The following is a 26,633-nucleotide window of genomic DNA, read 5'->3' on the forward strand; positions in this document are numbered from 1 at the left end:
TCGCATGCTGGCCACACATGGGATGATTGAGAATGGCAGGCAATGAAAATTCTGCCTGTGCTTGTCTGGACCGCAGCACCACCATTACTTTCTATCATTTTCATCTTCAGTGTGACAAGTAAGGATAGGCGAATGGTTCTGCCGGAGCAAGAGTTCAGGCCGAACATTTGCCTGTTCAGCCGTTCGCCGAACACCCGAATTTGCAGGGTGTTCACCAGATGTTTGCCCAGACAAATACCCTGCAATGCACTGAGCGCTGAACAGTGCATTCTGTGCTCTGATTGGACAAAGCTTTGCCCAATCAGGGCACAGTGTAAACTGGTTGTTAAGGAGCTGGGCTGGCAAGCCAGCCGTGGCACCCTTAACAACTGATGAGTTATCAGCTGTGAATGGGTTTCCCCATTGTATAAAAAAAAAAATAGGGTCGGTAAAAAATAAAACGGCAGCCCTTTGGGTCTGGTATAGATTTTAGGGGAACCCTGTGCCAAAATGTAAAAAAAAAATCTTTGTGGGGTGCTCCCCAAGATCCAAACCAGACCCTCATCTGAGCCAGCAGCCCAGCAGGTCAGGAAAGGGGAGGGGATGAGCGAGTGCCCCCCCCCCCCACCTGAACCACACCAGGCTTCCTCATGCCCTTAACATACAGGTGTGGATGCTTTAGAGCAGGGGGGCTCTGTCCCACAGCACCTTGTCCCATGGGGACAAGGGCCTCCTCCCGACAAACCTGGGCTGTGGTTGTCAGGGTCTGCGGGCAGGGGGCTTATCGGAATCTGGAAGCCCCTTTTAACAAGGGGGTCCCCAGATCCCCCCCTCCCCCCCCCCCCCATGTGAATGGGTATCAGGTACCTCATACCCCTACCCATTCACCAAAAAAGTGTCAAAAAGTAATAACCACAAGAAACAGTTTTTGATAAGTCCTTTATTAAAAAATTAAAAAATAGAGTCCCTAGATGTAAATCCATCATCAATCACGATGTCTGCCAGAACCAAAAAATTAAAATAATTAAAAACTCTCTTGCCTCCTGGTCACATGACATCAGAAGGGGGAAGTGTCACCGGGTGACATAGTCGGGAGGCCCCACCCTTGCCTATATAAAAAATGTCAAAATGCAGAGCAGGCATATGCAAGAGACCTCCCAGGAGGCGAGAGCGTTTTTATGTCGCAGTCCTGCTGAAAATCGCTGATCGCCGCCATTACTAGTAAAAGAATAATAAAAGAATGGCATAAATCTTTCCCCTTGTTTGTAGACGTGATAACTTTTGTGCAAACCAATCTATATACAGTTATTGGGATTTTGTTTACCAAAAATATGTAGCAGAATACAAATTGGCCTAAAATAATGAAAAATTTTGATTTTTAAATTTTTTTAGGCAATGTTATATAACAGAAAGTAAAATATATTGTGTTTTTTTTTTTCAGAAATGTCGCTCTTTTTTTGTTTATAGCGCTATAGCGCAAAAAATAAAAATCGCACAGTTGATCAAATTCCACAAAAAGGAAGCTCTATTTGTGGGGGAAAAATTGACATCAATTTTTTTAGGGTACAGCGTTGCACGCTCGTGCAATTGTCACGTAAATTAACGCAGTGCCGTATCACAAAAATGCAGAGGGCAGGAAAGAGAAACAAATCACCGCTCAAAGGCTGTCAGCTGAACAAAGGATCCAGGGTGGGCTGTAGTAATCCTAAATTACTGGGTGCTCGCTGAAGGTCCACAATCTTGAAAGTCCATGTGTAGAAAGAAAAGCGGCACTTCCAGTAGTAGGAAAACGATTTATTACAAAATCAAAGCAATAATTAAGCACATGGTGGGAAACGCGTCTGCGACCTTTGATTTTGCAATAAATAGTTTCCCTACTACTGGAGGTACCGCTTTTCTTTCTACACATGTATCACAAAAATGGCCTGGTCATTAAGGGGGTAAATCCTTCCGGTTCAGAAGTGGTTAAAGTGTATGCAAAGCCAAAACTTTTTTTTTGGTTTTAGATTAGAGTAGGTGAGGGTCAATTTTCTGTCAGGTTGTTTCTTGCTGCCTGTGTCTTGCTGGGGAGATTTCTCTTCCTGTCCTCAAGGCGCAACAGGAAATGAGAAGAAATGTCTCCAAGGTGAGCAGAATTCCCACATTAGGGAGTTGTCATAGGAACAGGTATTCTAATTGGTGGACGTCCAATTTTTCCTCTGGTAACAACTCCTAATTTTCTCCTCACTATCTGTCTCTCCAGAAGTCCTAATTCCTTGTCTTTTTCCAGTATGGTTAACGTGTGCCATTTAAACATCAGCCAACAATTTATTTGTGAAATCAAGGAAAGTCAGACCACAAGGGAATCTATACCCTAGGGCAGTGATGGCGAACCTTGGCACCCCAGATCTTTTGAAACTACATTTCCCATTATAAAAATTCATACATAAAGTATACAATGTGATCAAAAGTTCCAAAATTCATAAATATTCATAAATATTAAAGTGCATAAATAAAGTGCAATTATATGTCCATCGTGCAACCATATAAGTGCAAAAATAGATAAGGTGCAGTCCAAAAGATGGTTCCCTTCAGTGGAACTAAAGTGCTGGAAGGTGCTCAGATAATCCAAAAGTGCCCAGGTGCTCTCAAAAAGAAGACCCCCCTATGGGGATGCACTCACCAAATCTAGGAAATAAGCAAGCCTTAAACAGACACAATATCCCCTGGATGGATGGATGGATGGATCCAGCACAGCCTCTTTAAGGATGCCTTTCTATTAGCTCCTCTCCACTTTGTTCATGATCGTATGTTAAAAAGGAGAAAGGAGCCAGACATAGTGAAGCCCGTAGGTAATTTTATTAAAAAGCAAAAGAAAACTACTCACAAACGTTCAATTGTATTCAGCATTGGTTACAATCACTTCAGAGTCATCCCCACTTCCGCGTACGCTGCCGGCGTGCGTTCCACGGTGGTTAACAGGAAATGACGTCGTGTATTGCTCCGCTGCCCAGAATATATACCTGTTAGCGCTACCTTTTGATCAATTTTAGTTATTCTGGTGTTTTACCTAGTGAGTAGCAGCTTCAGGATACACAAAATAATTTATTTATATTTATTGATTTATACACTTTTTTAGCCCGGGTTTTAATCTTTTAATTTTACACATTTCCCATTATGCTCATGTACTCTGCAGTGTAGTTGAGCATCATGGGAAATGTAGTTCCAAAACATCTGGGGTGCCAAGGTTCACAATCACTGCCCTAGGGTGATAGAGTGGAGTTTTTTTTTTGGGCTAATTTTGGGTAAAAATTTAGATATGGTTTACATTTTGAAAAATTTCTAGTCTGGATTAGTTGTCTTGGTAGGACATATGGTGCTAAAATGACCAACATTGCTTTAGATGCGTTTTGTCGTGCTTGTAATGAATATGACCTTTTATTTACATTCAAATATGTTCTCTTAACACAAATTTCCTGTTAGGCTAATTCATTCTGTGTCATGCTTTGCACCATGGTTGGGTTGCATATACCTTTTGAACTACGTTATAGACATGTTAATTGGATGTGCATCTGGCAGGCACCATGGAGTATTGGAAGTGTGTGCACAAGGGACTGAGAGAACTTCAGAGGAAAGAATAGACCTATCTGACCCAAGCCAACTTTTTTCAAAGTCATTGACTTCAGTGAGAATATATTGTTCGTGTAGTTTGCACAATGTCATAACTATTTAACTGCTATTCATAATAGGGAATTATGGTTTACCAAGCCACAGGTTTTGTAGTCAGCTTCATTTTTCACTTGCTTTTTCAGTAATGTGCCAGAATGCAGTTACCGACAGTACTTACCCATGTATTTGATGTATGTGTGTGTGTGTATATATATATATATATATATATATATATATATATATATATATATTATGTGTGTGTGTGTGTGTGTGTGTGTGTGCAAGGATTTATTTTATGCTTTGTTTTATTTTTATATGAGTAGTTGCCTAAATTGTTGGGATGCTGGAAATCTGGTTGTGACTAATTTTAAATAGCTGCATAGACTGTTGCTGTCCGTCCATACAAAAACACTCCCCACCTCCTATTGAGGTTGTCTAGCCAAAGAGACAGTGAAATCAAGGTCGCCATCATTACAGTGCCTAGCATTGTGTAAAGTCTAGTCACATTTAAGCCGGGTACACATTGGCCAAATGTCGGGAGACATTTGCTGGTTCCAAAAAAAATGGCCGACATTCCGCCCTTGTGTATCTCGGTCTGTCTGACAGAAGTCGGTGTTCTGCCAAAAACTCCAACTTGCCGAGAATTCCAACCACTTTACTTCCGGAGACTGTACACCAGGAATAATTGGAGATTTCGACCACTTGGTGTTTTCACAGAACAGCGGCAGCTTTTACACTGCGGTACACGCTTTAATGAGTGGACATAGTTAGTCTGCCGTAGTTAGTCTACCCTAGTTGTCGTCACCATGGAGGCAGCCATGTTGTTGCTTACTAGCAGCCGGACTAAAAATGTCCACTCATTATAGCATGTGCAGGAGTGTATACACAGAGAAAACACCAAGTGGTCAAAATCTCCAATTATTCCTGTTGTACAGTCATCGAAAGTGACGTGATCGGAGTTCTCGGCAAGTTTTCGGCAGAACACCAGCTTTTGTTGGACATGCATGCTTGAAAACCAACAGCCGACCGACTCCCGATTAGCGCTCTCAGCCAATGGCAGAAAGCACTGTTTGGGCGGTTCTGGTTTGGGGGGGGGCCTTTCCCCTGTCAGAACACAATAGCTCAGCGGAGGAGATTGCTATACTAACTTTGCATAGTTAGTATAGCGGTTCGAACCGGAGCTGACAGTTTTTCAAAAAAATGAATAGTGTGTACCAGGCTTTAGTTTAGGTCAGGGATCCTCAAACTACGGCCCTCCAGCTGTTGTGGAACTACACATCCCATGAGGCATTGTAAAACTCTCTCATTCCCAGACATGACTAGGCATGATGGGAATTGTAGTTCCTGAACAACTGGATGGCCATAGTTTGAAGATCCCTGGTTTAGGTCCTCTGTTTTCAAACATGTATTGTATATTATAAAGAATGCAATAAAAACAATGTGCAAAGGTTGTCAGGAACACCAAAAACTCCCAGGTGAACAGAAACTATAGCACTATGGTAGGGAGATGTCTCTGTAAGGTACTTGACAATATATACTGTGTATGAGCAAAAGCGCACTCCCAAGTAAAATCAGTGCTGACCTATGCATAAAGGTTTATAGTTGCCGTTCCAACAGCACGGTGTAGATCTGGCCCACTGCTCTCACACAGAGCGCCCCTGGATCTCCAGCAGCATGAAATGCTCTGTGCATTGCACTTCAGTAATGGCCCTAAAATTATTGTTTTACCTCTGGTGTGCATAGAGATACCTAATGTGTTTATTAAACATGTCCTTCCAAGCATCATTTATCTGCAAGTGTGTGTGCTGGTCTTTTAACCACTTTACCACTAGAGCATTTTGCTGTCTTACGTCTGGGCCACTTTTTGCATTTCGGCGCTGTGCGACTTTAACTGACAATTGCGCAGTCATGCGACACCGTACCCAAACAAAATTTACGTCCTTTTTTTCTCACAAACAGAGCTTTCTTTTGGTGGTATTTGATCACCTGTGCGATTTTTACTTTTTGCGCTATAAACAAAAAAAGAGCGTTTATTTTGAAAAAATAACAATATTTTTAACATTTTTTTATATGAAATTCCCCCTTAAAAAGATTTAAAAACCAATTTTTTTTAAAATTTTTGGCCAATTTGTTTTCTGCTACCCATGTTTGGTAAAAAAAAATCGCAATAAACGTATTTTGATTGGTTTGCGCAAAAGTTATTGCGTTTACTAACTATGGGAAAGATTTCTGTCATTTTTGGTGTTTTTTTTTTTTAACGAGTAATGGCGGCGATCTGCGATTTTTTTTGCGGGACTGCGACATTGCGGCGGACAGATCGGACCCTTGACTGACATTTTTGACACTTTTGGGGGTTCCAGTGACATTACTGCAGTAATCAGTGCTATAAATATGCACTGTTACTGTAAAAATGACACTGGCAGGAAGGGGTTAATTTTATTGGAGAGGTAGGGGTTAATGTATGCCTGGTGCTTATTAACGTGTGGGGGAGGAGGTGACTGAGTGAGCCAGGGACAGATCGGATGTTCAGCTATGCTGACCACTCCGATCTGTCACTCCCTGTCACTTAGGAGATCCGCCCGCTCTGTTTACACAGGCGGGCGGATCTCCAAACTGGATTCCCCGACGATCGGGGCAGAGCAGCGGCGATCGCCGCTGCTCCTCCCCTGGCCCGACTCCCGCTGTGAATGAAAACAGCGGGAGCGTGCCTCCGGCGGCGCGCGATCGCTGCCTACAGGGGGAGGAGTCTGGCGACTTGGTCTACGTCGTCAGACGATAACGAGCCACTTTGCCGCAGTAGTACTACGGTACTCAGCGGTAAAGTGGTTAATGTTCTATTATACCATTATTTTTTTAGTACTTTTTACCATTTTAAATAGGTGCTGCCAATACTGGAGCCCAGATTAAATGTTTGGCGTGTCATTTTATTTTGGGGGGGGGGGCAGGTACCCACTTCCACTTCTGCTTCCGCTTGGATCACCTTCTCTCCCTCTATCTTCCTGCAATCTCCTGGGACACATCACAAAGCGCAGTGTGGCTCATGCATGCACAGTGGGAAGCCAGCTGTGAAGACAAAAGCCACATTGTTGACTCCCCACAGTTAGGCTGGCCATATGTGTTCAATCTTCTTCACACTTTTCTATTAGATTAACCACAAACCACATAATATGAGTAGGGTTGAGCGAACACCTAGATGTCCGTGTTCGACGGGTTCGGCCGAACTTTAAAAAAAAGTCCGGGTCCGTGTCCCGGACTTTTACCGAACTTTTCCCGGACACCGAACCCCATTGAAGTCAATGGGGACCCGAACTTTAAGGCACTAAAATGTCTCTAAAACACCAAAGGAAAGGGCTAGAGTGCTGCAAATGGCAGCAAAACGTAATTAAGAGCATGGCAAGTGCTCTGCAAACAAATGTGGATAGGGAAATAACTTAAAACAACAAAAAAAAAACAGAAAAATAAAACAATGTTCTTCTTCATCTCTGAAGGACGAGGCCCATATGGAGTAGGAGGGAGGTTGAGGTGGTGGTGGATGTGGCGGTGACATAGGCGTGCGCACAGGGTGTGCTGGGTGTGCCTGGGCACACCCTAATCACCTAGGGCACATAGCATTGCCAGTGAGGAGATGGGAAAGATCTCCCTGGGACCTGCTCTGCTCTATTTCTCCTTGCCTACAGGTACATGGCCCCGATACATTACTCTCCCTGCTGGCAAACACATGCATGTGTATTTCAACTTTGGGGTGCACACCTTAATGCAATAGGCTGCGCACACCTATGGGCGGTGTAGGTGGAAGCGGCGGTGGAGGAGGACCAGGGCCGGATTAACAGCATCATGGGCTTGGTGCTGAGGATTTTGAAGGGCCTTAAGGGCCGTGCCTTGCCATGCACCCAGAGGAGGAAGGGTGCAGCCATGCATGCCTAATTCAACATGGGATGCTGTCTCTGAAGCCCATAAACACATCCATGCATCGCCAACTGTCCCTCCTTGTCCGGCCTTCACGCTGTGTGGGGAGGTTCTGAGGGTGCTGCCTGGGGAAGCGAGCATAGAAGCCAGACTTCTGTGTTTACAAGTGACAGAAGAGCGGTAACAGTGAATATGGCCAACCCGGGGCCTATATAAAAGGTAGGGGCCTGGAGCTGCAGCTCCAATAGCCCCTACATTAATCTGGCCCTGAGGAGGAGGACGAGGTAGCCAACACTGCTTCTTTTCAAAAATTTTAAATGAGGGTACACCCCAAAAGAGTGAGAAAGAGCAAAAATGGAACAATGGGTGGGTAAGGTCGGTATCCATTGCTATTCTGCATAAGGTACGGAAAAGTCCCGTGGGATCCATGCCTGGTTCATTTTAATGAACGTGAGCTTGTCCACATTGTCTCTGGACAGGCGGCTGCGCTTGTCTGTTATAACGCCCCCAGCCGTGCTAAATACCCGTTCAGATAATACACTGGCTGCAGGGCACGCCAGCACCTCCAAGGCGTAAAGGGCAAGCTCAAGCCATGTGCCCAATTTGGAGACCCAGAAGTTGAAGGGGGCAGACCCGTCATTCACTACATGTAGGCGTGTGCACACATACTGCTCCACCATGTTGGTAAAATGCTGCCTCCTGCTAAGACGTTCCATCTGAGCTGCTGGTGCTGCTGTTTGTTGTGGCGTGCTGACAAAGCTTTTCCACATTTCGGCCATGCTAACCCTGCCTTCTGAGGTGCTGGCGGTGCCCTGGTTGCGTTGGCGACCTCCTCCTCCTCCTCCTCTGCCTTGTGCTTCCACTGTGGCCCCGCTGTCAGATGGGAATGCCAGCAGCATGGCGTCTACCAGCGTGCGCTTGTACTCGCGCATCTTGCGATCGCGCTCCAGTGAGTGAATTAAGGACGGTACGTTGTCCTTGTAACGGGGATCCAGCAGCGTGGCCACCCAGTAATCAGCACAAGTTAGAATGTGGGCAACTCGGCGGTCGTTGTGGAGACACTGCAGCATGTAATCGCTCATGTGTGCCAGGCTGCCCAGAGGCAACGAAAGGCTGTCCTCTGTGGGAGGTGTATCGTCCGTGTCCTCTGTATCCCCCCAGCCACGCACCAGTGATGGCCATGAGCTGGCCTGGGTGCCACCCTGCTGTGAACATGGTTCCATCTCCTCCTCCAGCTCCTCCTCCTCCTCATCCTCCTCATCCTCCAGAACTGTGCCCCTGCTGGACAATTGCGTCCCTGGCGTTTGCGTGTGCAGGAACCCACCCTCGGAGCCCCTTGCGAATGACTGCCCTGAAAGCCTTGGAAATGTTATCTCTTCATCCTCCTCCTCCTCCTCATCCTGTGCCACATCCTCTTCCATCATCGCCCGAATTGTTTTTTCAAGGAGGCATAGAAGTGGGATAGTTAAGCTGAGAACGGCGTCATTGCCACTGGCCATGTTGGTGGAGTACTCAAAACAGCGCAACAAGGCACACAGGTCTCGCATGGAGGCCCAGTTAAATTAAATAGCGGAATAGAAAATATGATCCAAAAAAAGTGTATGTATATCACACGTACACAACCACACTGGGCCCCAATTACTATTGTTTGTACCCCTAAAAGGCTAGATGAGGAGTAGGGGGAGTATGGAACAGGCAGCACCCTCAAACCTTCAGAAGTATGAGATGAACCCCAACAACTTGGAAAGGTGGATCTCTCTCACACGTACCGACACAGACTATCCCGCAATTCAATTGATCCTCAAAGGTTTTTATTGAATAGCGGAATAGGAAATATGATCAAAAAAAGTGTATGTATCTCGCACGTACACAACCACACTAGGCCCCAATTACTATTGTTTGTACCCCTAAAAGGCTAGATGAGGAGTAGGGGGGGTATGGAACAGGCAGCACCCTCAAACCTTCAGAAGTATGAGATGAACCCCAACAACTTGGAAAGGTGGATCTCTCTCACACGTACCGACACAGACTATCCCCCAATTTAACTGATCCCCAAAGGTTTTTGATTAAATAGCGGAATAGAAAATATGATCCCAAAAAAGTGTATGTATATCACACGTACACAACCACACTGGGCCCCAATTACTATTGTTTGTACCCCTAAAAGGCTAGATGAGGAGTAGGGGGAGTATGGAACAGGCAGCACCCTCAAACCTTCAGAAGTATGAGATGAACCCCAACAACTTGGAAAGGTGGATCTCTCTCACACGTACCAACACAGACTATCCCCCAATTTAACTGATCCCCAAAGGTTTTTGATTAAATAGCGGAATAGAAAATATGATCCAAAAAAAGTGTATGTATATCACACATACACAACCACACTAGGCCCCAATTACTATTGTTTGTACCCCTAAAAGGCTAGATGAGGAGTAGGGGGAGTATGGAACAGGCAGCACCCTCAAACCTTCAGAAGTTCGGGATGAACCCCAACAACTTGGAAAGGTGGATCTCTCTCACACGTACCGACACAGACTATCCCGCAATTCAATTGATCCTCAAAGGTTTTTATTGAATAGCGGAATAGGAAATATGATCAAAAAAAGTGTATGTATCTCGCACGTACACAACCACACTAGGCCCCAATTACTATTGTTTGTACCCCTAAAAGGCTAGATGAGGAGTAGGGGGGGTATGGAACAGGCAGCACCCTCAAACCTTCAGAAGTATGAGATGAACCCCAACAACTTGGAAAGGTGGATCTCTCTCACACGTACCGACACAGACTATCCCCCAATTTAACTGATCCCCAAAGGTTTTTGATTAAATAGCGGAATAGAAAATATGATCCCAAAAAAGTGTATGTATATCACACGTACACAACCACACTGGGCCCCAATTACTATTGTTTGTACCCCTAAAAGGCTAGATGAGGAGTAGGGGGAGTATGGAACAGGCAGCACCCTCAAACCTTCAGAAGTATGAGATGAACCCCAACAACTTGGAAAGGTGGATCTCTCTCACACGTACCAACACAGACTATCCCCCAATTTAACTGATCCCCAAAGGTTTTTGATTAAATAGCGGAATAGAAAATATGATCCAAAAAAAGTGTATGTATATCACACGTACACAACCACACTAGGCCCCAATTACTATTGTTTGTACCCCTAAAAGGCTAGATGAGGAGTAGGGGGAGTATGGAACAGGCAGCACCCTCAAACCTTCAGAAGTATGAGATGAACCCCAACAACTTGGAAAGGTGGATCTCTCTCACACGTACCGACACAGACTATCCCGCAATTCAATTGATCCTCAAAGGTTTTTATTGAATAGCGGAATAGGAAATATGATCAAAAAAAGTGTATGTATCTCGCACGTACACAACCACACTAGGCCCCAATTACTATTGTTTGTACCCCTAAAAGGCTAGATGAGGAGTAGGGGGGGTATGGAACAGGCAGCACCCTCAAACCTTCAGAAGTATGAGATGAACCCCAACAACTTGGAAAGGTAGATCTCTCTCACACGTACCGACACAGACTATCCCCCAATTTAACTGATCCCCAAAGGTTTTTGATTAAATAGCGGAATAGAAAATATGATCCAAAAAAAGTGTATGTATATCACACGTACACAACCACACTGGGCCCCAATTACTATTGTTTGTACCCCTAAAAGGCTAGATGAGGAGTAGGGGGAGTATGGAACAGGCAGCACCCTCAAACCTTCAGAAGTATGAGATGAACCCCAACAACTTGGAAAGGTGGATCTCTCTCACACGTACCGACACAGACTATCCCGCAATTCAATTGATCCTCAAAGGTTTTTATTGAATAGCGGAATAGGAAATATGATCAAAAAAAGTGTATGTATCTCGCACGTACACAACCACACTAGGCCCCAATTACTATTGTTTGTACCCCTAAAAGGCTAGATGAGGAGTAGGGGGGGTATGGAACAGGCAGCACCCTCAAACCTTCAGAAGTATGAGATGAACCCCAACAACTTGGAAAGGTGGATCTCTCTCACACGTACCGACACAGACTATCCCCCAATTTAACTGATCCCCAAAGGTTTTTGATTAAATAGCGGAATAGAAAATATGATCCCAAAAAAGTGTATGTATATCACACGTACACAACCACACTGGGCCCCAATTACTATTGTTTGTACCCCTAAAAGGCTAGATGAGGAGTAGGGGGAGTATGGAACAGGCAGCACCCTCAAACCTTCAGAAGTATGAGATGAACCCCAACAACTTGGAAAGGTGGATCTCTCTCACACGTACCAACACAGACTATCCCCCAATTTAACTGATCCCCAAAGGTTTTTGATTAAATAGCGGAATAGAAAATATGATCCAAAAAAAGTGTATGTATATCACACGTACACAACCACACTAGGCCCCAATTACTATTGTTTGTACCCCTAAAAGGCTAGATGAGGAGTAGGGGGAGTATGGAACAGGCAGCACCCTCAAACCTTCAGAAGTATGAGATGAACCCCAACAACTTGGAAAGGTGGATCTCTCTCACACGTACCGACACAGACTATCCCGCAATTCAATTGATCCTCAAAGGTTTTTATTGAATAGCGGAATAGGAAATATGATCAAAAAAAGTGTATGTATCTCGCACGTACACAACCACACTAGGCCCCAATTACTATTGTTTGTACCCCTAAAAGGCTAGATGAGGAGTAGGGGGGGTATGGAACAGGCAGCACCCTCAAACCTTCAGAAGTATGAGATGAACCCCAACAACTTGGAAAGGTGGATCTCTCTCACACGTACCGACACAGACTATCCCCCAATTTCACTGATCCCCAAAGGTTTTTGATTAAATAGCGGAATAGAAAATATGATCCAAAAAAAGTGTATGTATATCACACGTACACAACCACACTGGGCCCCAATTACTATTGTTTGTACCCCTAAAAGGCTAGATGAGGAGTAGGGGGAGTATGGAACAGGCAGCACCCTCAAACCTTCAGAAGTATGAGATGAACCCCAACAACTTGGAAAGGTGGATCTCTCTCACACGTACCGACACAGACTATCCCGCAATTCAATTGATCCTCAAAGGTTTTTATTGAATAGCGGAATAGGAAATATGATCAAAAAAAGTGTATGTATCTCGCACGTACACAACCACACTAGGCCCCAATTACTATTGTTTGTACCCCTAAAAGGCTAGATGAGGAGTAGGGGGGGTATGGAACAGGCAGCACCCTCAAACCTTCAGAAGTATGAGATGAACCCCAACAACTTGGAAAGGTGGATCTCTCTCACACGTACCGACACAGACTATCCCCCAATTTAACTGATCCCCAAAGGTTTTTGATTAAATAGCGGAATAGAAAATATGATCCAAAAAAAGTGTATGTATATCACACGTACACAACCACACTAGGCCCCAATTACTATTGTTTGTACCCCTAAAAGGCTAGATGAGGAGTAGGGGGGGTATGGAACAGGCAGCACCCTCAAACCTTCAGAAGTATGAGATGAACCCCAACAACTTGGAAAGGTGGATCTCTCTCACACGTACCAACACAGACTATCCCCCAATTTAACTGATCCCCAAAGGTTTTTGATTAAATAGCGGAATAGAAAATATGATCCCAAAAAAGTGTATGTATATCAAACGTACACAACCACACTAGGCCCCAATTACTATTGTTTGTACCCCTAAAAGGCTAGGAGTAGGGGGAGTATGGAACAGGCAGCACCCTCAAACCTTCAGAAGTATGAGATGAACCCCAACAACTTGGAAAGGTGGATCTCTCTCACACGTACCAACACAGACTATCCCCCAATTTAACTGATCCCCAAAGGTTTTTGATTAAATAGCGGAATAGAAAATATGATCCAAAAAAAGTGTATGTATATCACACGTACACAACCACACTAGGCCCCAATTACTATTGTTTGTACCCCTAAAAGGCTAGGAGTAGGGGGAGTATGGAACAGGCAGCACCCTCAAACCTTCAGAAGTATGAGATGAACCCCAACAACTTGGAAAGGTGGATCTCTCTCACACGTACCAACACAGACTATCCCCCAATTTAACTGATCCCCAAAGGTTTTTGATTAAATAGCGGAATAGAAAATATGATCCCAAAAAAGTGTATGTATATCACACGTACACAACCACACTAGGCCCCAATTACTATTGTTTGTACCCCTAAAAGGCTAGGAGTAGGGGGAGTATGGAACAGGCAGCACCCTCAAACCTTCAGAAGTATGAGATGAACCCCAACAACTTGGAAAGGTGGATCTCTCTCACACGTACCAACACAGACTATCCCCCAATTTAACTGATCCCCAAAGGTTTTTGATTAAATAGCGGAATAGAAAATATGATCCCAAAAAAGTGTATGTATATCACACGTACACAACCACACTAGGCCCCAATTACTATTGTTTGTACCCCTAAAAGGCTAGGAGTAGGGGGAGTATGGAACAGGCAGCACCCTCAAACCTTCAGAAGTATGAGATGAACCCCAACAACTTGGAAAGGTGGATCTCTCTCACACGTACCAACACAGACTATCCCCCAATTTAACTGATCCCCAAAGGTTTTTGATTAAATAGCGGAATAGAAAATATGATCCCAAAAAAGTGTATGTATATCACACGTACACAACCACACTAGGCCCCAATTACTATTGTTTGTACCCCTAAAAGGCTAGGAGTAGGGGGAGTATGGAACAGGCAGCACCCTCAAACCTTCAGAAGTATGAGATGAACCCCAACAACTTGGAAAGGTGGATCTCTCTCACACGTACCAACACAGACTATCCCCCAATTTAACTGATCCCCAAAGGTTTTTGATTAAATAGCGGAATAGAAAATATGATCCCAAAAAAGTGTATGTATATCACACGTACACAACCACACTAGGCCCCAATTACTATTGTTTGTACCCCTAAAAGGCTAGGAGTAGGGGGAGTATGGAACAGGCAGCACCCTCAAACCTTCAGAAGTATGAGATGAACCCCAACAACTTGGAAAGGTGGATCTCTCTCACACATACCAACACAGACTATCCCCCAATTTAACTGATCCCCAAAGGTTTTTGATTAAATAGCGGAATAGAAAATATGATCCCAAAAAAGTGTATGTATATCACACGTACACAACCACACTAGGCCCCAATTACTATTGTTTGTACCCCTAAAAGGCTAGGAGTAGGGGGAGTATGGAACAGGCAGCACCCTCAAACCTTCAGAAGTATGAGATGAACCCCAACAACTTGGAAAGGTGGATCTCTCTCACACGTACCAACACAGACTATCCCCCAATTTAACTGATCCCCAAAGGTTTTTGATTAAATAGCGGAATAGAAAATATGATCCCAAAAAAGTGTATGTATATCACACGTACACAACCACACTAGGCCCCAATTACTATTGTTTGTACCCCTAAAAGGCTAGGAGTAGGGGGAGTATAGAACAGGCAGCACCCTCAAACCTTCAGAAGTATGAGATGAACCCCAACAACTTGGAAAGGTGGATCTCTCTCACACGTACCAACACAGACTATCCCCCAATTTAACTGATCCCCAAAGGTTTTTGATTAAATAGCGGAATAGAAAATATGATCCCAAAAAAGTGTATGTATATCACACGTACACAACCACACTAGGCCCCAATTACTATTGTTTGTACCCCTAAAAGGCTAGGAGTAGGGGGGAGTATGGAACAGGCAGCACCCTCAAACCTTCAGAAGTATGAGATGAACCCCAACAACTTGGAAAGGTGGATCTCTCTCACACGTACCAACACAGACTATCCCCCAATTTAACTGATCCCCAAAGGTTTTTGATTAAATAGCGGAATAGAAAATATGATCCCAAAAAAGTGTATGTATATCACACGTACACAACCACACTAGGCCCCAATTACTATTGTTTGTACCCCTAAAAGGCTAGGAGTAGGGGGAGTATGGAACAGGCAGCACCCTCAAACCTTCAGAAGTATGAGATGAACCCCAACAACTTGGAAAGGTGGATCTCTCTCACACGTACCAACACAGACTATCCCCCAATTTAACTGATCCCCAAAGGTTTTTGATTAAATAGCGGAATAGAAAATATGATCCCAAAAAAGTGTATGTATATCACACGTACACAACCACACTAGGCCCCAATTACTATTGTTTGTACCCCTAAAAGGCTAGGAGTAGGGGGAGTATGGAACAGGCAGCACCCTCAAACCTTCAGAAGTATGAGATGAACCCCAACAACTTGGAAAGGTGGATCTCTCTCACACGTACCAACACAGACTATCCCCCAATTTAACTGATCCCCAAAGGTTTTTGATTAAATAGCGGAATAGAAAATATGATCCCAAAAAAGTGTATGTATATCACACGTACACAACCACACTAGGCCCCAATTACTATTGTTTGTACCCCTAAAAGGCTAGATGAGGAGTAGGGGGAGTATGGAACAGGCAGCACCCTCAAACCTTCAGAAGTATGAGATTGTGTTCACTGTACCCCACAAAGATTGAGTTCACTGCACCCCACAATGATTGTGTTCACTGCACCCCACAAAGATTGTGTTCACTGCACCTCACAAAGATTGTGTTCACTGTACCCCCCAAAGATTGTGTTCACTGCACCCCACAAAGATTCTGTTCACTGTACCCCACAAAGATTGTGTTCACTGCACCCCAAAAAGATTGTGTCACTGCACCCCAAAAAGGATGTTGTTCACTGCACCCCAAAAAGGATGTTGTTCACTCCACCCCAAAAAGATTGTGTTCACTGCACCCCACAAAGATTGTGTTCACTGCACCCCAAAAAGATTGTGTTCACTGCACCCCAAAAATGATTTTGTTCACTGCACCCCAAAAAGGATTTTGTTCACTGCACCCCAAAAAGGATGTTGTTCACTCCACCCCAAAAAGATTGTGTTCACTGCACCCCACAAAGGATTGTGTTCACTGCACCCCACAAAGGATTTTGTTCACTGCACCCCAAAAAGATTGTGTTCACTGCACCCCAAAAAGGATGTTGTTCACTGCACCCCAAAAAGGATTTTGTTCACTGCACCCCAAAAAGATTGTGTTCACTGCACCCCACAAAGGATTTTGTTCACTGCACCCCACAAAGATTGTGTTCACTGCACACCAAAAAGGATTGTGTTCACTGCACCCCAAAAAGATTTTGTTCACTGCACCCCAAAAAGATTGTGTTCACTGCAGCCCAAAAAGATTGTGTTCACTGCAGCCCAAAAAGATTGTGTTCACTGCAGCCCAAAAAGATTGTGTTCACTGCAGCCCAAAAAGATTGTGTTCACTGCAGCCCAAAAAGATTGTGTTCACTGCAGCTCACACACAGAAAAATGGATGTGGATCACTGACACCTGCCTATCTCCAATCCCACACCACACAGCAATATCGATTGTAGTTTGTAGAACACAGTTTCCCTAAAATTCAGCAGACTCTGTCCCTAACAGGATTGAGAAGAGATCGTAGATCAGGATTGAGTGCAGATTCACCCCACCCCCCACACAGCAATATCGATTGTAGTTTGTAGAAGACACTGACCCTATAATTCAGCAGACTCTATCCCTAAAATGCCTACAACTCGCCCTGCCTAAACACTCCGACCTGTCCCTCAATTCTATCCGGACACAAATGGTTTTTTCCTGCCTATCTTTCCCTAATCAGCAGCCAGCACGTTGATGTGTGCTCTGTCCCTGAATCTAAGCAGCATAATGACGCCGCTGCGGCTGCCTCGAACTTATAAAGACTTGGTCACATGCTTCAGACGGCCAATCACAGCTACTGAGACATTTGCAGGCATGGCTGGGATGGCTTAAGGCACACCAGTTAAACGATTGTTGATTGGCTGTTGAAAGCCCGCCATGAAAAGAGCGCCAAAGCATGCAAAACCCGGAAATAAAACGACCGAACACGGATTTTTACCCGAACATACAGTAAAGTGTCCGTGTCCGTGTTCGGGTACAAAAAATCCAATTATTCGGTACGAACACGAATAATACAGTCCGTGTTCGCTCAACACTAAATATGAGGTCAAAGCTAAACAACACTTTCACTTGTATCCAATTAGACAGGCCTTTGTACTACATAGTTGAAGGTAAATTTCAAGAAAATTGTACAGAAACTTGTAAGAAAATTTTATCATGTATGGCCAGCCTTAGGATGCTGACGCCAGGAACCGAAGGCTACTGAAGAACTAGCCTAGGTGAGGACCGTGCTGGATGCCTGGACAGGTAAGTGTCCTTTTATTAAAAGTCAGCACCTACAGGATTTGTAGATGCAGTCTTTTAATTTTTTTTACAGAGTGAATTTCCTTTTTACACAGTGAAATCTCTATCTTGAACTGGCCTGCACTGGTCTTTGGCTTGTCTGCAGAGATTGATACAGCTTGTGAATTGTGATGGCTGGAATTTCTAAATTATTTTTAATATTATAAAGGATTTATATAGCGCCAACAGTTTACGCAATACTTTACCCTGCTCATTAAAGCTTACAGAAGGGAGGATCAAGTGATACAAAAAGTAATACCTTTGGGGGATGAGCTGATGGAGAAAAAGTGTAGTTGTTAGGCCTCTCTAAAGAGAGGGGGTTTCAGGGATTGTCTAAAAGTGGACAGAGTAGGAGACAGTTAGATTGGGGTAAGGAGTTCCATAGGATGGGGGAGGCTCGGGAGAAGTCCAGGAGGTGAGCATTGGGAGAGATGACAAGGGAGAGAGCTAGAGAGCAGGAGGTGTTGGGTGCAATGAAGAGAACGATTAGGTTGGTATTTTGAGACTAGGTTAGTAATGTTGGTCGGGGCCGTGTTGTGGATGGCTTGTAAGTTATTTTTAGTATTTTGAATTTAATTTGTTTGGGGAGCATAAACCAGTGGAGGGGTCGGCAGAGAGAGGTTTCAGACACTAAATAGTGAAATTCTCCACAGATCAGATGAATTAATATTTAAAAATTCTGCAGAATCATTAATTCTTTGTCAGTAATAAAGTCTAATCTACAGGGTGTCCCAAAAGTCTAAATCCATAGGTTAAAATGTATTTAAAATTTTTATTACAGTAAATGCTCAAATTGATGGGCTTGGACTTCACAACAGTTGTTTATGTGCTGAATTCAAGAACAATGAACATTTTTTAATGTAGCAGAAATCATCTTGTTATATGCAGAGGTGAGTTCCTCCTTTTAGTGCAATGATTGTTCTGGGCCAAGTTTGATAATCTACTGACTTTGGAGCTCGATAGGCATTTGCCATTGAACACCAGAATTAGCAGGTCCAGCACTGACGCCCTGTGCTTTTAACCGGTTGCCGACTGAGCACAGTATATTTACTGCGGCAGTCAGCCCCGGCCAGGCAGAGTGACGTAGGTCTACATCGCTCGTCTGTCACTGCTATTAGAGCCAATAGCGGGCGCGCGCCCGCCTCGGCTCGTTCAGGGAGGAGTACGGGCGTGTGACCGGCGGACCCGATGTCCGCCGGTCACTCGCCGATCGTCGGTACAGCGGGAGAAAGGCAGAGCGGCTTATGTAAACAAGCCGTCTGTCATTCTCCCCTGTGTAAAAATGGAGATCAGACGGTTCTACTACGTAGAACCGTTGATCTTTGTTTTTACACCAATAGCATTGTCCCACTACAGTTAGAATCACGCCCCTAGGACACACTTAACCCCTCCCTGTCCAATACAGTTAACCCCTTCCCTGCCAGTGTCATTTTTGCAGTAACAGTGCATATATATAGCACTGATTACTGCAGTAATATCACTGGTACCCCCAAAAGTGTAAAAAATGTCAGTAAAGGGTCCAATCTGTCCGCCGCAATGTCGCAGTACCGCAAAAAAATCGCAGATCGCCGCCATTACTCGTTAAAAAAAAAACCACCAAAAATGACAAAAATCTTTCCCTTTGTTAGTAAACGCGATAACTTTTGCGCAAGCCAATCAAAATACGCTTTTTGCGATTTTTTTTTTTTTACCAAACATATGTAGCATAAAACAATTTGGCCGAAAATGTTAAAAAATTTTGATTTTTACATTTTTTTGGGGGGGGAATTTCATATAAAAAAAAAGTGAAAAATATTGTTATTTTTTTGCAAAAATTACGCTATTTTTTGTTTATAGCACATGATCAAAAAATCGCACAGGTGATCAAATACCACCAAAAGAAAGCTCTGTTTGTGGGAAAAAAAGGACGTGAAATTCGTTTAGGTACAGCGTCGCACGACCGCGCAATTGTCCGTTAAAGTCACGCAGTAAAAAATCGCAAAAAACCCCCTGGTCAGGAAGGGGGTAAAATCTTCCGGGGCTTAAGTGGTTAACAAATGAGAGCCGGGTCATCCTGAGCACATGCAAGAGACGTGAAAGGGTCTGGAGAAGCCGTGGAGAACTTTATGCTGCCTTTACCATTGCTCAGCACGACTGTTTTGTTGGTGGATCAGTGATGGTCTGGGGAGGCATATCCATGGAGGGACGTGCAGACCTCCACAGGCTAGCCAATGGCACCCTGACTGCCATTAGGAATCGGGATGAAATCCTTGGACCCATTGTCAAACCCTACGCTGGTCCTGTGGGTCCTGGGTCCCTCCTGGTGCATGACAGTGCCTGGCCTCATGTGGTGAGAGTATGCAGCCAGTTCCTGGAGAATGAAGGAATTGATACCATTTACTGGCCCCTATGCTCGCCTGACCTAAATCCAATAGAACACCTCTGGGACATTAATGTTTCGGTCCATCCGCCGCCGCCATGGTCAGGCATGCATACAAGCACGTGGGGGCCATACAAACGACTGAGTACCATTTTGAGCTGCTGTAATGACATTTCAGCAAAATGGACTAGCCTGCTGCATCATTTTTTCACTTTGATTTTTGGGGTGTCTTTGAATTCAGCCCTCTGTAGGTTGATAACTTTCGTTTCCATCAAACAATGTGGCATCCTTTCATTCCTAACACATTACCCAGTCCATATCAGTATAGATACCCAGCGTGAGAGTTTTCACCATTGAAATCAGATGTGTCAATGAAATAAATCTTGTGACATTGCAGAATCTTATTGAAACAATGCCACAGCGAATGCGTGACATAGTCAAAGCTAAAGGCGGTCCAATAAAATATTAGAGTGTGTGGCCATTTTTTTGGTGGCCACTTTTATATATATATATTTATATATATGTGTGTGTGTGTGAGCTGGCTGAGTGCAGCTAAAATATACATGGAAATTGGTTGGGTCCAGCAATTGACTTTTAATCAAATAGGCAGACATTCAGATATTTTATTTTCCCTTGGAGGTTTTTAAATGTCAATTTTTAATGCTGGTAACTGAATAAAATCATGAAAAGTGGCTACTATGTTAGCCAGGAATAAGTACATGAGTAGAGAAGGTTTTGCTAAAGTGATACCTTTTTAGGGCCTATCACTGTGTATTTTTTTTAACACACATGCATCAATGCAGCATGCTATCCATTTACACTATGTGTTGTGTGAAAGAAGTATGGTCAAAGCTTTTTTGGCCTTACTTCTATGGATCAAAAGAGTGCAATTTGCTCTGCACTTTTGTGACTCGTTTTCAGCCAACAATTGGCGAAAAAGTCTGCTGTGGGCTGACGTCCTGAATTTATAGTTGGTATTCACCCAGATGCCAGGACCAGCAGCTGGCTCAGCCTCTCAGAGAGCCACTGGGAGACCGAGCCATCCACTTCTGCCCTCTTCACAGCCCAACTCTCCAGTGAGTGCTAGAGGGGCAGAGCAGAGAGTGGTGACTGAGAGTCACCGGATTTCTGCTCATTTAACACTTGGAACAGAGCGATCAGTTGTCTTCAGTTTCCCATACTAGAAGCAGTGGGGGACAGATGCAGTATCGGATTGATGCCTATTATATATATATATATGTATAATTAGGGATCAACCGATAATCGGCAAAGTAAAAAATCGAGGGCCGATATGCACTTTCCCCCGATATATCGGAATTGGCCCCTGAGGTTACCGATATTTCGGGAAAGTGCTTGTACCGGAGTGATGCCTGCAGCTAGAGGCATCGCCCCGTTACCGGCGTCCATAGCCGACAGTTGACTGTCTTATAATGACAACCGATGCAGTTGAGAAGCTGCTCAGCTGACATTACAACTAGCGGGAGGGGACGTCCCCCCCTCCCGCCGCCTTCCGCGGCTCGCCCGGGTCTCCCGTCCCACTGGGAGACCCAGGCAACCATCGCGCATGGCCGCCGAAAAGAAGACCCGATCAAAGCCGCATGTTGTGACATCACTTCCGGGCACTCGGCGCCAAATTTAAAAAAAATTACAGCAGTCAAAACAGGCAAACATGGCGTTTTGAATGCTTTTAAGAGCAGAGGAGGGGTTTGGGGTCTTTTTAGACCCCCAGATCCCTCCACAACAGTACCTGTCAAAAAAAAAAAAAATATATATTTTTTTTAATGTATGAAAATATCGGCCGCTACCAATATGTGATGGCGAAAATATCGGTATCGGCAATAAAAAAAAACGATATCGGTCGATCACTAATATATATATATGTATACCTAGGTGAGTATAATTTTTTTTTTTTTTAACAACCCCATACTTCTCTTTTAACGCACATGCATTATCATGTACTAAGGCATGCTGAGTTAAGGCTCCCAATTTTATATTTTTGGGGTCGGCAGTGGATTTTGATGCCTCAAAAAAAAAAAATGGACCTCGTGCTGTTTTGCTGTACAAAGCACGGCATTTGTGCTGAAGTGCAAATGTGTTGCCTGCTACTGTAATAATTAGGCCTGCTGAATATAATCGCCGAATCGATGCATCGCGATGCGACCCTTTGCGATTCTGCATCGATTCGGGGTGATTGAAAAATCGATTACTAATGACGTCAGTTCCGGGGGCGGGGACAGAAGTGACATGGCGACGCTGGCCGGGCTTGTGGAACACGGAGCTCCTCCTTGCGGCGCGGTAGAGGAGAGCGGAGCTATCGGTGCTCTCTCTGGCCCCGGGATCAGGGGTCGGCAAGTGAGTGGTTCATGCCGGGTCCGCCACGCTGCCCTGCCATCATTGATTTTTTTTTTTACACTGACACTGCCTCGCCGGCCGGAGTCGCCGCCCGCCACTCCCCCCTGCAGACATTCCCGCTCAGCCTCCCGAGTCCTGCTGGCCAGTGAGATTATCTCTCTGCTGGCTGGGGGATGGACTGTGGAATTGGTGCGGCGATGAGACTCCACAGAAGAACTTTCTCTCTCACTCTGGAGGAGGGACTATGGAGAGTGGCACTGTGGCTGTGAGACCACGCGCTCAGTCAGAGCAGACGAAGGAGCCGAGGCGAGCACACTGTGCACAGTGGAAGTCAGAGTCTGGTCACTGGAAGAATCGTGTTGTTGCAGGCAGCTGGGGGCCCCACTGCTGGACCAGTGGATAGAGAGAGGCCGGAGTCAGACACAACTTACACAAGGTACACAGTAACAGAAGAAGTTTTTAAAGTTTTAACTTTGGGGGAGGGGGGGGGGGCAGTAGGCCACCTCAGGAAGGGATGGGGCCTAGCCTGTTTTAAGGGTTCTTTATGGAGGAGGGGGCCTGGGGGGTAGTGGGGGATCCACCCTGGGGGGGACTGGGCTGGGCCCTGGTCTGCTGCAGTGTTCTTCTAAGGGGGATCTATAATGGAGGGGGTCGCTTGGGAGTCGGGACCCTGGCCTGCTCTAAGGGGGGTGGGGGTCTATGGGTTGGGACCAGTCACCAAGCCAGGGGTCCCCCCCCCACATCGATCCCCCTAAAGCAGGCCAGGACCACCAGGGTCTTCATATAGATCCCCTTAGAGCAGGCCAGGCCTGCTCTAAGGGGGGGGGTCTGTGGAAGGGGGACCCTAGCCTGCTCCAAGGGGGCTCTATTGGTAGGGGACCCTGGCCTGCTCTAAAGGGGAATGGGATCTACGGGGGGACCTGCCTGCGCTAAAGGGTGGGGGGCCTGCACTAAATGGGGATCTATGGGGGACCTTCCCTGACCTGCACTAAAGGGGATCTATGGGGGACCTGCCCTTCCCTGCACTAAAGGGGGATCTACGGGAGACCTGCCCTTGACTGCACTAAAGGGGGATCTACGGCAGACCTGTCCTTGCCTGCACTAAAGGGGGATCTACGGGAGACCTGTCTGCACTAAAGGGGATCTATTCCATAGATCCCCTTTAGAGCAGGGTCCCCATAGATCCCCCTTTAGAGCTCAGTTCCCCTGGATCCCCTTTAGGGCAGGCCCAGGCTCCCCATAGATCCCCCTTTAGAGCAGGGTCCCCATAGATCCCCCTTTAGAAAAGGGTCCCAATAGTAATCGTGATGCATCGCGGAATCGAATCGCGACCCTAATAATCGTAATCGCATCGAATCGTGAGGTAAGTGAAGATGCGCAGCCCTAGTAATAATGCATTGGGGGTGCCATTCACAATAAATAGAATGCCAATGCACCATGGCTCACACATTACAATACACTGCCGTTTTACCGCACTTTACCAAAGCACAGATGCAGTTACAACTTATTTTCAAAAATTCAATCTTTTAATTCTTTGTATCACTAAGTTACTTCTTCAAAACTTAAATGGAGCTAGAACAAAGGATATGAGATGAAATGTTAGTAAAATAATAACATGAAATGTCAACCAGTTAAACCACATGTTCATGTAACCTTGAGTATTTTATAATTTGCTTGTATAGATAGGCCTAAGTGTGTCAATGTAGATGTTTTCTGCCCTTTCCTTCTACAATATCTCTTTTAAGTGTTTGTTGATGGGGACGTGGTATTTTATGAATTCCACACTTCAGTAGTCAATGGGGAAGAGAGGTAAATAAACTCATAATAAAAGCTGAGAATTAGCTCTTTTGTGAAAAACAGCAAAGTTCATTGTGACAGTGTGGTAGGTGGTGTGATGGACTCAATGTTTACCTAGCATGTTTAGTGAAATACAAGTCAAATGGCTTTCTACAATCAATATTTGCCTTTTTCTTGTTGTGAAAATGTTTTAATGGAAATTTGACAGTCTTCAACTTTTCTGCTTTCCACTTAACATTATGTTTTATACTCTTCTTAACAATGATATTGTTCTCTGTGTATTTAAAAAGGCGTACTCCTTCTTAGTAATTTGTGGATTAGAAGTAAGGCAGCTTTAAACCTAAAGGCCTTCATATGTACACATGTACCAATCCATTAGTGTCTAAGAATTTTATATTTTTTCACCTGTTAGAATTAGAACTTTCTATTTTATAAAAATGAGGCAAGCTGGAAAAACGTTTTGACTTAACAAAAAACATCTACATGTATTTTTATAAAAACAGATTACAAAAGCTGATGCACTATGCTCCTTAATGGTAATGATGGAACTGCAGTCTCAGCTGTTGCAAAGGCTTCACCATCGGAACTAGGCTTTCCTATGACAAAGGACAGCGTTCCCATGCTCCTAGATTTCCCATGTGATGATATTGTGTATTTTTTAAGCACGTTGCAGTGGTGATTTGAAGAATAGCCATGCCCTGTAGGAAAAGGGTCCACCCTTCATAACTGCTATCGCCCTGTGCTCCCAAACTGTAGAATCATTACTTACATGTAATTAGGACAGGGATGGCTACATTTAGAGAACAATGCTGCTCCAAAATAGACAAAAAGTGTGCCAAGTGAGGTCTAAAAAACACAGTTTCATCACTTTCTTAAAATTACTTGTAATCAGTTTTGCACAATCTAATTTCCTGGGATAGTTTTACAGTAGCTATAAAACACTTTTATTTCAGATACAATCTAGCTAAATTGGTTACTTTGATTTTACATTTGTACATCCTGAATATCTATGCCAATGGCCTAAAGGGGTTACCTCTTTGACTTAAATGAAGTTGTCCTTTAAAGGAGAATTTTGGGAAAAAGCTAAATGAATAATTGAGATACATGTATGTTTGCTGTTCTAATGGCTAAAGGATTGATAACTCTGTACTGCCAATCTTGTGATTAACACATTTTCCACACTGTGCGGATGGGTAAATTATGTAGCCCCAATCAAAGCAGACCTTCCAAACGCAAGGTTTTCTTTTCTACAAACCCCCTGCCCCCTCAACACAAATGGCTTTTAAAAACATTTGTGAACAAACAAAGAGATGGTTCAGAAAAAGAATTAACTTTGCCCCGGCCTCAGATGCTTCCAGGAGGCAGGAGTGATGTCACTGTGCCTCACTGCTGGCTCCTGGGATAGCTGGATGCTCAAAAACCCACAGGAATGCTGTTTTACAATGGGCTGGAGTGCATTCTCACGGGATGTTCGAGTTTCCAGCTCTGCATGAGGGCGTGGTGACGTCACTCATGCCTCCCAAAAGTGTTAGAGGCCAGAATCAAGTTAAGTCATTTTTTATTTTTTTAAAGGCGATCTGTTCATTTACAAATAACTTTTAAAGCCATTTGTGTTTGGACAAACCTCCTGTTTGGCCTATAAGGTACATTGTAAGCAGCGATTCTTCTCGGTTCAGCAATTTGGCTTCCAATGCAGTGTCTACACCTCTGCATTGGACAGCTGACCCAGTACATAGCAGAATGATCTTACTGACTAGTCAATTCCTGTCTACAGTGATGACTGCATGACATCGCTACAAGCAGGTTCCCTGATGATGAAAACAGGGGACTATGCCTGCGTAACGTGTTGAAATGACCATTGGTACTCTCCCAAAATCCCATAGGACAGAGTGACAATGGAGGAGCACAATTGGAAGACAGGTTCAGGGGGTTAAAAAATGAGGTATGCACTACTCTATAAAAAAAAGTAGGTTCATACTTATATATATGTCTCAGCAGCTGGCTTGCAAAAAATGTTGCTCCTCTTGCAGAACCCTTAACATAAATACTATCTCACACTTCTAGGTGTGCTGAAGATCTTGTCCCCCACAGACCTCTCTGGTTTCCCCAAAAACCCCTATGTCACTACTGTGGCCTGCAGTGACTATTGTTTGCTATTTGATTCAGCTCTTCATGAGAGCAAAGTTTCTGCAAACCAGGCACCAGACTAGTAAACATAGACCTTCTTTCACAGTAAAGTGCAGTTTTTACTTTTGTTTTACCCTCTGACAGGGTCATTTAAACATAGCTTATATAAGATTTTATCT

At 44.4% G+C, this 26,633-nt stretch overlaps 1 protein-coding gene across 3 annotated transcripts in view; it reads left to right on the forward strand.

The window, feature by feature from the left end:
* Window positions 1-26,633, forward strand: part of FAM120B (family with sequence similarity 120 member B) — a 401,073-nt gene that overhangs the window by 240,804 nt on the left and 133,636 nt on the right. The gene's annotated exons all lie outside the window — the stretch shown is intronic.

Source organism: Pelophylax lessonae (genome assembly GCF_965119305.1).
Source record: "Pelophylax lessonae genome assembly, chromosome: 3".
NCBI classification, from domain to species: Eukaryota; Metazoa; Chordata; class Amphibia; order Anura; family Ranidae; genus Pelophylax; species Pelophylax lessonae.